Source organism: Mercenaria mercenaria, chromosome 7, assembly GCF_021730395.1.
Source record: "Mercenaria mercenaria strain notata chromosome 7, MADL_Memer_1, whole genome shotgun sequence".
Taxonomy (NCBI): Eukaryota; Metazoa; Mollusca; class Bivalvia; order Venerida; family Veneridae; genus Mercenaria; species Mercenaria mercenaria.
In genome coordinates this window covers 36,129,444-36,143,940 of record NC_069367.1, presented here as the reverse complement: position 1 = coordinate 36,143,940, position 14,497 = coordinate 36,129,444, and the positions used below count along the sequence as shown (strand labels likewise).

At 36.1% G+C, this 14,497-nt stretch overlaps 1 long non-coding RNA gene across 1 annotated transcript; it reads left to right on the top strand.

Annotated features, from left to right (window-relative positions):
* The first annotated feature begins 1,799 nt into the window (after positions 1 to 1,799).
* Positions 1,800 to 3,172, top strand: LOC123528155 (uncharacterized). Its single transcript, XR_008371924.1, has 3 exons — positions 1,800 to 2,118; positions 2,524 to 2,623; positions 3,065 to 3,172. It is a non-coding gene; the product is annotated as an uncharacterized LOC123528155 (long non-coding RNA).
* The last annotated feature ends 11,325 nt before the right edge of the window (positions 3,173 to 14,497 follow it).

Below are 14,497 nucleotides of genomic sequence, written 5' to 3'. Positions count from 1 at the left end.
TAGGACAGGAGAGGTGGTACAAATGCATGTAGATACCAATATTTGCATGTCACTACTTAGTATGTCATTGTAAACTAAATTCAAGTCTGAAAGCTACAGTAAAACCAATTCAAATCTGGAAGATATCTCGTGTTTCTTTGTCAGTCCTCAGGCCTGTTTACATGGAGAGGTGGCGAATACCTTAATTGGTCCGATCCTCATGCCAAGTAGGACAGGAGAGGTGGTACAAATGCATATAGATACCAACATTTGCATGTTACTACTTAGTATATCATAGTAAACTAATTCAAGTCTGAAAGCTATAGTAAAACCAATTCAAATCTGGAAGATATCTCATGTTTCTTTGTCAATCCTCAGGCCTGTTTACATGGAGAGGTGGCGAATACCTTAATTGGTCCGATCCTCATGCCAAGTAGGACAGGAGAGGTGGTACAAAATGCATGTAGATACCAAGATTTGCATGTCGCTACTTAGTATGTCATAGTAAACTAAATTCAAGTCTGAAAGCTATTACATGTTTCTTTTGTCAATCCTCGGGCCTGTTTACATTGAGAGGTGGTGAATACAATGTACTGTAAATGGTATGCTGCTTGTGCAAAGTAGGACTGAGAAGAGGTGGTACAAATGCATGTAGATACCAAGACTTGCATGATGTAAATACTTAAGTACTTCATACAATATAGTAAAACTAATTAATTTATTTAGGTTTTACGGCACACCAACACAGTATAGGTTAAAAATACCAATTCAATTCAAATCTGAAAGCTATCTCATGTTTCTTTGTCAATCCTCAGGCCTGTTTACACGGAGAGGTGGCAAATACCTTAAATGGTTCGATCCTCATGCCAAGTAGGACAGGAGAGGTGGTACAAATGCATGTAGATACCAAGATTTGCAGGATGTAAATACCTAAGTTTGTCATACGTCGTAAAAACCAACTCAAATCTGAAAGATATCTCGTGCTTCTTTGTCAATCCTCAGGCCTGTTTACATGGAGAGGTGGCAAATACCTTAAATGGTTCGATCCTCATGCCAAGTAGGACAGGGAGAGGTGGTACAAATGCATGTAGATACCAAGACTTGCAGGATGTAAATACCTAAGTTTGTCATACGTCGTAAAAATCAATTCAAATCTGAAAGATATCTCGTGTTTCTTTGTCAATCCTCAGGCCTGTTTACATGGAGAGGTGGCGAATACCTTAAATGTTACGATCCTCATGCCAAGTAGGATAGATTAGGAGAGGTGGTACAAATGCATGTAGATACCAAGACTTGCATGATGTAAATATTTAAGTATGTCATACATAGTAAAACCAATTCAAATCTGAAAGCTATCTCATGTTTCTTTGTCAATCTTCAGGCCTGTTGACACGGAGAGGTGGCGAATACCTTAATTGGTATGATCCTCATGTCAAGTGAGACATGAGAGATGGTATAAATGCATGTAGATACCAAGCTTTGCATGATGTAAATTCTTAAGTACGTCATACCTAGAGATCTAGTATCATGGCTATATATGGGAGTCACATCAGTCTGTCCATCTACAGTTAGGTCTCGTAAACTGCTCTCTAAATTTTCAAATAATTTTACATGCACATCACCATCATGAGCGCAAGGAACACGTGCATTTACATGTAACTTTGACCTTCACCTTGACTTGAGATACTTTTTAAAGTCAGTGTCTTCAGAAAATAAGCAATTTAGGTGCCGTATGATATGAAGGTATTCATCACCTTCAGTGATAGCTCTAGTTATTTAAATTTTAAAGATTTAATGACTGAAAATGAATCATTTGATACCATTAATGGCATAAAAAGTTTATTCAATGAGTACTGTCTTGTTCTTATAATGCGATCTACTTTTGTCAATACGATTGCTGTAGAACTGATTGGACCTACATATTTACAACAGTTTAACTGTTTTGTTTCCTTTTTACAGTCCCAATATTATTGCAATTCGGTAGCAAAGATGTTGACACCACATGTTGTCTGATGATGAGTTTTACAGGATCGAATAAGGTTTGGTCATTGTATTCCCTGAAAGGAACAAGAGGAGAAAAGAAACTGGAAGACCTGCATGCCTATCCGCAGGCCAATGCTGGCTGCAGGTCAATATTGAGTAAGTTCTGTATACTGTTACAGTGTGGAGTAAATTTGTTTTTAACATGACCAGAGAAAGAGGATAGGTAGCTTGGTAATTAAAAAAAACATGTTTAGAATATTGATAACATAAATCATCATCATTGACAGGTATTTTTTTAGGACAATTCAGAAAAGAAAAAACTCAGCTGGGCCTCATGTTCTCAAACCATTTTTCAGTCTCATTTGTTGTTTTATCTAAAACATCATAATCAATCGGGAATCCATTTAAATAGCTGTTTTAAATCTCATTTGTTGTTTCATTAATAGAATATAAGATTTAAATTAACATACATGTGAGCATGGCGCCTAATGTGGATGCCTTTTTTGTGATAACAGCAATTTGATTACAACTTTTACACCACTGTAATGATTTTTTTTTCAGATGCTCTTATGAAAACTCATAAGACAATAACAAAAAAAAGAAGCTGAGGATGCTGTTTTTAAAACATGTTCCATTCAAAAATGGTGGATTGAAATTTAAGGTAGGCTTATAGATTCTATTGCTTTTCTATTGTTCAGTGTTGATGCTTTTTGGATAGGTCAGAAAATTTACAACATTAAAACAGCACTTGCTTTGAAGGGCAAACTGACTTAGGTTACAGTTAAATGTATCTAAAGATCAGTGTAACTTGAGCTCTTGATAATCTTCAGCTTTACTTCTTTATTTTTGGTGTTGCACTAAAAAGGCCAGCATAATTTGATTCAGGTTTTACTGCAGGATTCAGGATGGTTGAACTGATATAAAATATAAGAACCAAATCTTCATCCTTAAAGTTTGCTTAAAACATAGATTTAAGTTTCAGAAACAATTTAAACAAATAATGTGTCTTTGCTCCAGAATCATTCTATCATTGACATTGTTTTACACAAGTACTTAATATTAATGAATTATATTAAAACAAAAACATTCAATATTATTACAGAAAGGTGTGACGGGTGCGGCTACTGCAGGCAGGGAGGATTTGACGGTCAGCCAGAGGATTTGGAGATATACTGTAATGTCTTTAATGTGGACTTGCGTGTGATTTAAGGCATAAAAAAAAATATGTTTGTTTCCTGTAACATGCTGAAAAAAATGGGGGTCGGTAGGTAGGGAATTTTTTTTTTTTTAAATTTTTTTTTTTTAGTAGGTGTCAGAACATTTCAGTGTTTAGTAACCTTATTATCGCCAATTAACTGCCTAATCAGGCCTCAACCTTAACTTTTTTCAGCAGTTGCCAGCAGGTTCACCAACTGCTAAAATCTAGTTGACCTGCTCAGACTTTAGTGGACCTCCAATTCTATCTCATAAATTGTGATGCTGTAAACGTCATAACTTCATATGACTCAAAGAAACAGGACTTATTTCTAAATAATTAAAAATGGAAGACTGTAGCAATCTGTTATCCCGAAAAATAATTATTTTGAAAAGTGTCCCAAAATATGGACACAATCAGCACCAGTGTTGAAAGTGAAAAAAAAAAAAACATCAACAATTATCGGTAATCATTCTGATGATAAACTAAGTAATTGGCCTCGTTTTCATCATCAATTAACACCCCCTCAAAGAGTTAAAAGAAGTGTGTCGGTTATTGTGGCATCTGCAGTGGAGATCAAAGCGGTATAGTTTCCACGAGATTGTCATTGCATTACGTCATGTTTTCGCGCCATGTGACACATCACTGTCTGATCGTACTTTCTCGATTCCTTTAATTGTTGAGAAGAAATCAGTAAATAAGTTTTTTCTTTAATTTTTTAAAAGCGAATGTGCAATATCCCGAATAAACTGACATGTAAATGTGTCAGACCGTGAACGATGCTGACCTATTTGCCCTCAAGAAATTTACATTATTGTTTGAGAAGAATATCTAACAAAGTGTTGTGTCAAAAAATATATGTACGAAGAATCATTTAAAACTTATTAAAAATCGCAACGACATCATACTGCCTCATTTTAAAACCACATTTCTATTTACGTTCATGAGGCCACGTAACCTATTCTGCCGTGCTAACAGAAATCTGTTTGCCAAAAAATCGTTGTACTCCATGTATTTAAATTGCTGCCGCTTTTTCATTATTTAAGATTTTTTAATTGTGTTTTTTGTATTTTCTGGTCAAAAGTCTGAATTTTATTACCATAATATGTACCGTTTATTTACTTTAAAAAGGAAATAAATAATCAAGATCGCGCTGTTTGAAATTTTACAAAACATTATATGAAAATTTGATCGTTTTAAAAGAATTTTGCCTACATTCCTGTCGATATCTTATTAAAATTATTATAGAATTCAAACTGTATTAGTTCTCAAGCGGTGTTGAATATCTGAAGCGATTATATTAAAAAATGAATGCACTACGCGCGTTTTTTGTGTCAAAAGTAAATTAAGTATTACGAACGGATAGGGCGCACGTGCTGTGGAATGGAAAATTACCAGCATGACGTTTTGATAGTTTTACGATTCGCGGGTAAATTCCAGTCAATCCAGGTAATTTTGCCTGATGTAATTACTCAATTTGGTAAAGTTATCACGTAAAAACCACTCATCCGATCGGTGGAGTAGTCCATTCGTGCTATCCTGACTTTAACTCGCCAATGCTTATAACTGTAGAATGCCGTACTAAGGCAAAATCAACTTTCGTTTTGTGAATTCGCCGATATGGATACGATCCCCCACCCCCCACCACCCCTATTTTTTCACTTTTATGGGTTTTATTTTATTTGCAGACCGTGACTGAAAATTGGCTGACCGTCGGTCTACCCAACTTTTGATAGTGGACCTGCCGATATTTTTGGTTGCGTCGGTCCAACGGTCCACCGCTAAGGTCGAGGCCTGTAATAAATTACTAATCAAATAAAATTGTTGAAAATTTGCTCCCGCCTTTCAATAACAGATGTTGTTCATACAAGTTTCTTTTCTACACTGATTCCTTTTGTTCAGTAAACATTGTGTAACAGGCAAAGTTCATAGTTTTGCAGACAGACATAGCTTCGGGCCGTTTTTGCCACTTAGAGATTTTCAGGGCCACAATTAATCTTTTGTCGCAAATGGCTCAAGTGCAACCGACAGCGTGACCCCTGAACAAGTGGTACAAACATGATAATAGACTGCTCTTCTACGAATTGTTTAGCAATTAACGTTTACACCTTGATCAATAAACACCTTTCATAATGAAGTACTAAATACAAACCGCGAGATAACCACGTGTCAGTCGGCGCGTGGCGTGATTGACATCTGTCAGTAGCTAATTAGTATATGACGCTCCGCCTACTGCCATACTTCCGCTTGTGGCGGCGAACAGTATTGAAATTCACCGAGTTTTTGATTGACAAGGGGCAGAACTTTTGAACTCGATATGCATCAAAGAAAACTTCTCGATTTTCGCGGGTGAAAACCCGGAACCTCGAGTCTACCGACAAACAGGCTTTTCGCCATGTTGTTTCATGTCGACAGAACCAGGAACGTTCGTGACTATGCGCGACGAGGTCGGGTACAACTAAATTATCCCTATAATCAATAAAGATATGATCAGAATCTCGAATTTCAGCCCATAAAAAAATTGCGGTCGGCGGTAAAAACTTACGGTCGGTCGGGTTACAGGAAACAAACATATTTTTTTTTAGGCCTAAGTTTTCACAAGGGTTTTAGTGTGTGTGAAAGTATGTCAGTTTTCAAAATTGAGCTATGACAATTTGCTCAAACTACATAACTCAAAGAACTTTGAAGCGGTCTTGTTGACGTCATGAGCTTTTGTTTAATACCAGTATTATTGATATAGGCCCATGATTATATACTGTAGAAAGTGAACAAGTTCACTGCTCGATACAGATAATCATATGGCCTGATCTCTGAATGATATTTATGAACCAAAAGAAGGCATAAAATAAAAACATACTGTAGTGATTTAAATTATTGATATTGTTAAACTAGATCTGGGCCTGTATTCATAAAGGATCTTAGTAAAAAAAATTATCTATAACTTAATATTCTTCAATTAACTCAAAAACTTTTCACGCTCTTTAAATATTTCACAGCATGACTACAAACTTGTATATTATACCAAAGAAAAATAGATTGGCAACTTGAAAGGCGTATAGAGCAAATCTCGCCAACATCACATGGCAACTGAATGAGATCTCGTTTTAGTAAGCATATTTGATCACAATTGAACGTCAGCAAATGCTTTGAAATAAGAAAACTTGATCGTTTGTGTATAATGCTAATGGTACTTTTTTAATAATGTTATCAGTATTTTCTACACAGGAAAGCAATGAATTTTTGATTGGAAGTCTGAGAAATCAACAGTTGTTGTAAAATGGGCTCGATTCGGTTTATTACACGCCAGTGTAACATTAAATACTGACCACGTTGAAAATTGACCCCATAGATCCTTTTCAACGTTGAGAATTGACCCCGTCAACATTTCAACATCAAATTTTGATCAAAGGGTCATTTTTATACGCCCGTTTGAAAAACGGGACGTATTATGGGAACGCCCCTGGCGGGCGGATGGGCGGGCGGGCGGGCGGTGTCCACAGACCTTGTCCGGAGCATATCTTCTACATGCCTGGAGGGATTTTGATGAAACTTGGCACAGTTGTTCACCATCATGAGACGGAGTGTCATGCGCAAGAACCAGGTCCCTAGGTCTAAGGTCAAGGTCACACTTAGAGGTTAAAGGTCAAATTGAAGAATGACTTTGTCCGGAGCATATCTTCTACATGCATGGAGGGATTTTGATGAAACTTGGCACAGTTGTTCACCATCATGAGACGGAGTGTCATGCGCAAGAACCAGGTCCCTAGGTCTAAGGTCAAGGTCACACTTAGAGGTCAAAGGATACAAGATCGAAAACTTTGTCCGGAGCATTTCTACTTCATGCATAGAGGGATTTTGATATAACTTGTCACAAATGTTCACCACCATGAGGCGGAGTGTCATGCGCAAGAACCAGGTCCCTAGGTCTAAGGTCAAGGTCACACTTGGAGGTCAAAGGATACAAGAATGAAAACTTTGTCCAGAGCATTCTTTCTTCATGCATAGAGGGATTTTGATATAACTTGTCACAAATGTTCACCATCATGAGGCGGAGTGTCATGCGCAAGAACCAGGTCCCTAGGTCTAAGGTCAAGGTCACACTTAGAGGTCAAAGGATACAAGAATGAAAACCTTGTCCGGAGCTTCTTTTCTTTATGCATAGAGGGATTTTGATATAACTTGGCACAAATGTTCACCACCATGAGACGAAGTGTCATGCGCAAGAACCAGGTCCCTAGGTCTAAGGTCAAGGTCACATTTAGAGGCCAAAGGTCAGATACAAGAATGACTTTGTTTGAAGCATTTCTTCTTCATGCATGGAGGGATTTTGATGTAACTTTGCACAATTATACACCATCATGAGAGGAAGTGTCATGCACAGTTCCTTTCTTTAGAATTACTTCCCTTTGTTGTTACTATAAATAGCTTATATTGTAACTTCTTCATAACTAGTCGTAGGGAAAAATCGAGACCACTTTTCTGTAGTACAACATGCATGCTACATCCAATTTTGAGGTGTATTTTGACCAATCTCTACCTGGTAAAGATTTTTGTGTGGACTTACAATTTTTTTTTGATATTTTTTTTTTTTTTTTTTTAAGATTAACTTCCCTTAGTTGTTACTATAAATAACTTATATTGTAACTTTTTTATAATTGACCATAGGGAAAAACCAAGACCACTTTTCTGTGGTACAACATAGATGTTACTTTCAAATTTTAGGTGTATTTTAAGGTCTCTCTACCTGGTAAGGAATTTTTTTGTGGACTTAGGAAAAAGAAATGACTTACAATGATTACTAAACAACCACAAAATTAAAATTCATTTGCAGTACAGCAGCTAGAGTAAAGAAATTTGCTGTGACGGGCGTATATTGTGACATTCTGGCACTCTTGTTCAACGTTGAGAATTGACCCCGTCAACATTTCAATATTAAATTTTGATCAAAAGATCCTTTTTCAGCGTTGAGAAATGGCCCCACCAACATTTCAACATTAAATTTTGATCAATGGGGTCAATATCTAATGTTACACCGGCTGTACTGCCAGTTTAATACTTCAGTAAGCATCTGTTGATTTGATCACGACTGATCAAATCGGCAAACACTTTGAAATAATATAACGTGAAATAATATAACGCGCTAACACGAGCTGATGCAAGACTCTCCAGTTGCCATATTACTGTCAAATCGCCGAATAGTGGAGCGCGCTGTCTTACAGACAGCTCTTTTTGTTGAGACCCCTTAGAGAATTTCAAATTTGTTGTTGCAAATCTTCACTCTGATGTGTTGCACACAAGTCGCATCCATATAACCATGGTCAAGGTCACACTTTGGTCAAAGGTCAAAAGAGAGTTGATTCTAACACATTCTTTGTTTATTCTTTTACTATTTTTTATCAGAAAATCAAATTATTGATCGTCTGCGTTACTTAAATTTTGTTTTTCTCAAAAACTGTCAAAGGTAACCATTTGAAACTTAGAAAACTTGTTCACTTTTACACATTTTATTCATTGCAATGCAGGTAACCCTGTGATTTGTTTTTACAGAGGTAATACCTCTTACTGCCTGTCAGTCTCCAATTTCTCAATACAATGTAACAAGGTATTTTTCTTCTTTACAGTGGTGACCTCATTCTGCTGACTAGGTGACTTTCAATGATTTTTTTGTTGAGCTATTGCACTTTTTCGACCTTAAATTTTCAGTTTTTTTGTTTTTTTCAATCCAATTACCCAGTATCTTATCATAGGTATTGACATGATACTAGACATAATTTATTGTGATGACCCAATTTGTTAGACAAGAGGAGGTAACTCTATCAAGGATCATCTTCTAAGAATTATTGCCCTTTTTATATGCCCGTTTGAAAAATTGGACGTATTATGGGAACGCCCCTGGCGGGCCGGCAGGTGACGTCCGGAGCATATCTTCTTCGTGCATGGAGGGATTTTGATGAAACTTGGCACAGTTGCTCACCATCATGAGACGGAGTGTCATGCGCAAGAACCAGGTCACTAGGGCTGTTCAGAGTATGTGCATCCGTGCTTGTGTCCGGATTTGATTGTCCAGACTGTAACTTTGACATGCATGGAGTAATCTCGTTTATATTTGGCATGAATGTTAACCTCAGTGAGACGGAGTCATATGCAAACCACAGGTTCCTATCTCGAAGGTCAAGGTCACACTTAGAGGTCAAAGGTTAAATTCAATAATGACTTTATACGGAGCATTTCTTCTTCATGCATGGATGAATTTTGATGAAGCTTGGCACAATTGTTCACCATCATGAGACGGAGTGTCATGCGCAAGAACCAGGTCCCTAGGTCTAAGGTCAAGGTCACAATTAGAGGTCAAAGGATACAAGAATGAAAACTTTGTTCGGAGCATTTCTTCTTCATGCATGGAGGGATTTTGATATTACTTAGCACAAATGTTAACCACCACGAGACCGTGTCATGCGCAAGAACCAGGTCCCTAGGTCTAAGGTCAAGGTCATACTTAGAGGCTAAAGTTCAGATACAAGAATAACAGTGTCCGAAGCATTTCTTCTTCATGCATAGAGGGATTTTGATGTAACTTGGCACAATTGTACACCATCATGAGACGGAGTGTTATTCGCAGGTCCCTTATTTAGAATTACCTTCCTTTGTTGTTACTATAAATAGTTTAGGCCTAAAAAAATTCTTTGTTTCCGGTAACATGCTCAAAAAAATTAGGGTAGGTAGGTCGGAAAATATTTCTTTTTTTTATTAAGGGAGACTTTTCGGAAATTATTTTTGTGTCAAAAAATGGATACAAATAAGGAGGTTATGCCTTTAGAGCATCAGTAAGTTGTTTTCTAACATCACTGGCCATGTTTTAAACATAAAAAGTGCAGTTTTTCAACTTTTTGTTAAAAAGTTGAAAAAAATATCCTCAAAGGCCATAAAAACATTTAGGGTCGGGCCAAAAATTTAGGGTAGGTAGGGATACCGGAAACAAACAAATTTTTTTTACGCCTTATATTGCAACTTTTTCATTACTAGTCGTAGGGAAAAATGGAGATCACTTTTCTGTAGTGCAACATGCATGATACATCCAATTCTGAGATGTATTTTGACCTGTCTCTACCTGGTAAGATTTTTGTGTGGACTTGCAATTTTTTTTGGGGGGGATTTTTTTTTTAAAGATTAACTTCCCTTAGTTGTTACTATAAATAACTTACATTGTAACTTTTTTGTAATTGATCATATGGAAAAACCAAGACCACCTTTTTGTGGTACAGCATAAATGTTTTTTTTTAATCAGTAACTTGAGAACCACTTTACCTAGAATGTTAAAACATAATAGGATGATTGCACATGCAGAGTTTATGACCCCTATTTATTTTGGGGGTCACTGGACCTGAACATGAGAAACAGTTTCCATTTCATAACTTAAGAACCACTAAGTCCAGAATTGTGAAACTTAGTCGGATGATTGGACATGCCAAGTAGATGATCCCTTTTGCAGCCAACCATCATTGTCTCTTTGACTTTTACTCCTGTCCCCTATTGACTTCTTGCCTATACGACTATGCATTTGGGGAGACATGCATTTTTCTTCAAAATCATCTTCTAGTTCACCTTTGCCGATCTTGCAGCTCATGAAGTCTGTATTTACCTTGTTCCTGTGGGCATGTCATTGTATTAGATTTTGTTATCGTTTAACTACATAAGCTTTTTGTATTTAATTAAATTGAATTATCGTTATCGTTAAACTACATAATCTTTTTATAATTTTGGACTTGAATTATCATATATTGTTAAACTACATAAGTTTTTTTGTATTTGATGGATTTAAATAATTGTTACGTATGCTTTAAACTATATTGTATTATCAAGGGGCGCGGTATTCCCATATACTGCTTAAGGGATTACTTTCGTTGTTTCTGAACTTTAACAAATATTTTAGTAAATTTTACAATTAGATCTTGAATTAAAATATGTAATTGAAATTTTGTTTTGCTTATTTATTTAAACATGAGCTGTCAAAAGTAGGTTGTATTTTGGTGGTTTCACAACGTTAACCAACAACGTTGTCACAACGTTGATACGACTCCACATTTTTACGTTGTCACAACGTTGTATCTGACCGCAACACAACGTTATGCCACAACGTTGTCGCAACGTTGACACGACTCCACATTTTTACGTTGTCACAGCGTTGTTTCTAACGTTGTCACAACGTACAGCACAACGTTGTAACAACGTTGTCACAACGTTACTGTGCTTCCTGGGTAGCAAGGCTTATTATGGCTTAGACAGTTGCACTCAACAACATAAGCCAATAGACCAATTGAGTGAATACAAATGTTTGTTTTTGTTAAGTTTAATGTCAGACTGACAGAATTATAGGTCATATATCAACTTTCAAGGCATTATTTCAGGCATGGGTAGGCAGCTGGGTTAAGCCACTGTCCTGTAAGCCAGCTGGATTACTTCCACACATTAACGAATTCTACACCCTGAGCAGGGTTTCGAACACACAGCAGTGAATAATTTATAATAATTTAAAGTCAACTACCCTAACCACCCGGCCACAAAGACTGAAACTGAGATGTAATTATTTAACTGTATCCACTATCCAGTAGACTTTAGAATTACATCATTTTTTTTATTTCAATTTGCTGAAAATTGGAGATTAAGTTTTTTTGTAACAGGGGTAACTCCTTAAATTCACAAAGGTATTTGAAATAATTGCTGTTTCCTTGTTTTATACACACTCAGCAAAGTTTGACAGGTGTGATGTAATAAATGTGCAAAAATAGATACTACTCAAGGTTCAAGTAAAGGAAACTACACTCTGACTGTGGTGCTTCTGATGACATACTGTATATATCCAAAATCTGGCAACAATAAGTTGGATGGCATCCAATGACACCCCTGACTTGATCAGATAATACTTAATATTTTGAAATTTTGTGTCACTGTATTAAGGGGGACAAGAAACCATGGATTAAACATAATTGCATGCTAATTATGTATATAATTATATGTGGTTCAGCGAATTGAAATATCTTCATGTCATTGAACTATTTAGGGTAATATGAGTGGGTGTAGTTATTGATCTTTAGAAGACCTAACGATTTGTTAGCTGTACATGTCACTTTGATAATGCAGTAATCACATTTTAAATACCTTAACCATACCTCTATCTCCAGCAATTTGCATATATTTAGTAAGATGGAAATAATGCATTTTGTCACAACTGATTAAACACTCACTTTTAGGTATCGGGACATGTGTATATAATAATACCTACCCTGAAAACATCAGTCAATTATTAAAAGTCTGAAAAATTATTTGAAATCAGTAGCTGGTTAGTGTTTGTCTTTTTGACTTTGAAAATGAGACAAAAGAATCTTATATGGAACAGGAGTACAATGCATTATCAGTTGAAACAAACTTGTGCAACAGATACATGGTGATCACAATAGCTCCTACCAGAATGTCCATCACTTTTGTTCTGAATTAAGCTTTCTTAAAAACAGATCTTTTTTTTTTTTCAAAATCTGTCACAATATAAAACTGCTGCAGTCACATATGGGAATTGTTTTCGAAGTTAGCATTGTAATAGATTGTACATCATTTGACCACAAGGTCATTTTATAGAATTTGAAGTCATTTTTGTTTTTGTTGTTGATGACTGCTTTGTCTATATTGAAATGGCTATTTCATGGGGACATGAATTTATGGAATTCAACTTTTGAAGATAAAAATGTCAAATGGTATTTTTATCGGCTTGATAGAAATTAATCAAACAACTATGAACTCCATGAAAATTAGCCCCACCCAACAAGTATAGATGACTTTGCAGTGTTTTTTTTCGGCCATTTTTCTGCATAAGTAAATAGGTCCTCTGTAAGTATTAATTCAATCAGTCAATTTATTTTTAATTAATATCTTGTCAGGGATAAAAACTGAAAATTTAGTAGGATTTTGAAATGTTCATTTATATGAATAGCTGTATGCATGAAAATGAAAAAAATACTCATTTTGCTTAAAAAGTTAAAACTGCATATTTAAGTCAGACTACAGAACTGCTTTAAATATATATTTATATACTGAAAAAGTGAAAATGTTTATGTGCATTAATAAGGTTATGTCAATGTGCATAGGGCTTTATGCTAGGACTTGAACCTAGAATTCTTACAAGAGTAAGTGCGTTTCTTTACACTACAACAAGTGATCCCTAAGCAACAGAGACATTTATTTAAATACAATATTACATATGCATGTAATACTTCAGAAACAGACACATTTACTATAAATTAAAACTTTATTCTATAATGGTGAGGGGATTTTGGACTGTTGGAGGACAAATCTTGGAACGAAATGACTGGAATATTTCGACGGTTAGAAAAAAACTGATAAAAACGATGTATGTCAATCAAAGAGAATGGTTTTAGAAGTAATTATTGACAAATGAACTCGGCTGGGGAAAAGATTACCATGGGTATTCACCAGAAATCAACTAATTCTTACGTTTTTTTTCTTTACCCGTTTCCATTTTGGTCCATAAGGTCCGCCATTTCTTCCCGAACTTCAATAAATTTGGAATACAACAAACCGCCTCTGGGGGCAGTTTGGTCGGTTTGACAAACCGGTTAGCGTTGACACAGACCTTTTCGAGATCAAAACCAGTTTTACAAAACAAATCGAAAGTTTGGCAAACCGGTTTGAAAAGAATTCAGTTTGTTACAAACAAAAGCGCCAAATTCTACCAAGGCAACTATGCCTAAGTTATGCAAGGGCGTAGGAGCTGGGGCTGCACCCGTGGCCCAAATATTTCGAGGAGCAGTGAAATGCAGAACTTGTAATTTTTTGGAAAGGCTAGAAAACATAATTGAGAATAATACAGTGGTCTTCCCTTGCCAATATATCATGAAGTGCATCGGCGACTGATATGTACACAGAATCTTGTACATGTATCGCTGACACCTTGCTAGATCACCATATTGACAGGCTATTGTACAAAATCGATAATCCACAATGACCAAATCCGCTGAATTTTCACACCCCGTAGACTCGGATTATAGGCGATACATTATTTAATGAAAGTCAATCGTATTTAATTGCATACTGTTGAGAAAGAATACGAAGACATCACTCATAGAATTTGTGACAGGCTGTTTCAAGAAAGAGAAACGTTTCTGTTACTCTATTTTATCCCTGTGTATTATAGGAGTCAAACTGTAATGTATTTAAACAGCGATCATGTGACAAAAAGTCACGTGTCTTCGAACTACTTTTTGAGGCTGTGACAGATGTGAATGAAATATCACCAGAAGTGCAAGAGATCGAAGCAGACGGTGCAGTGAA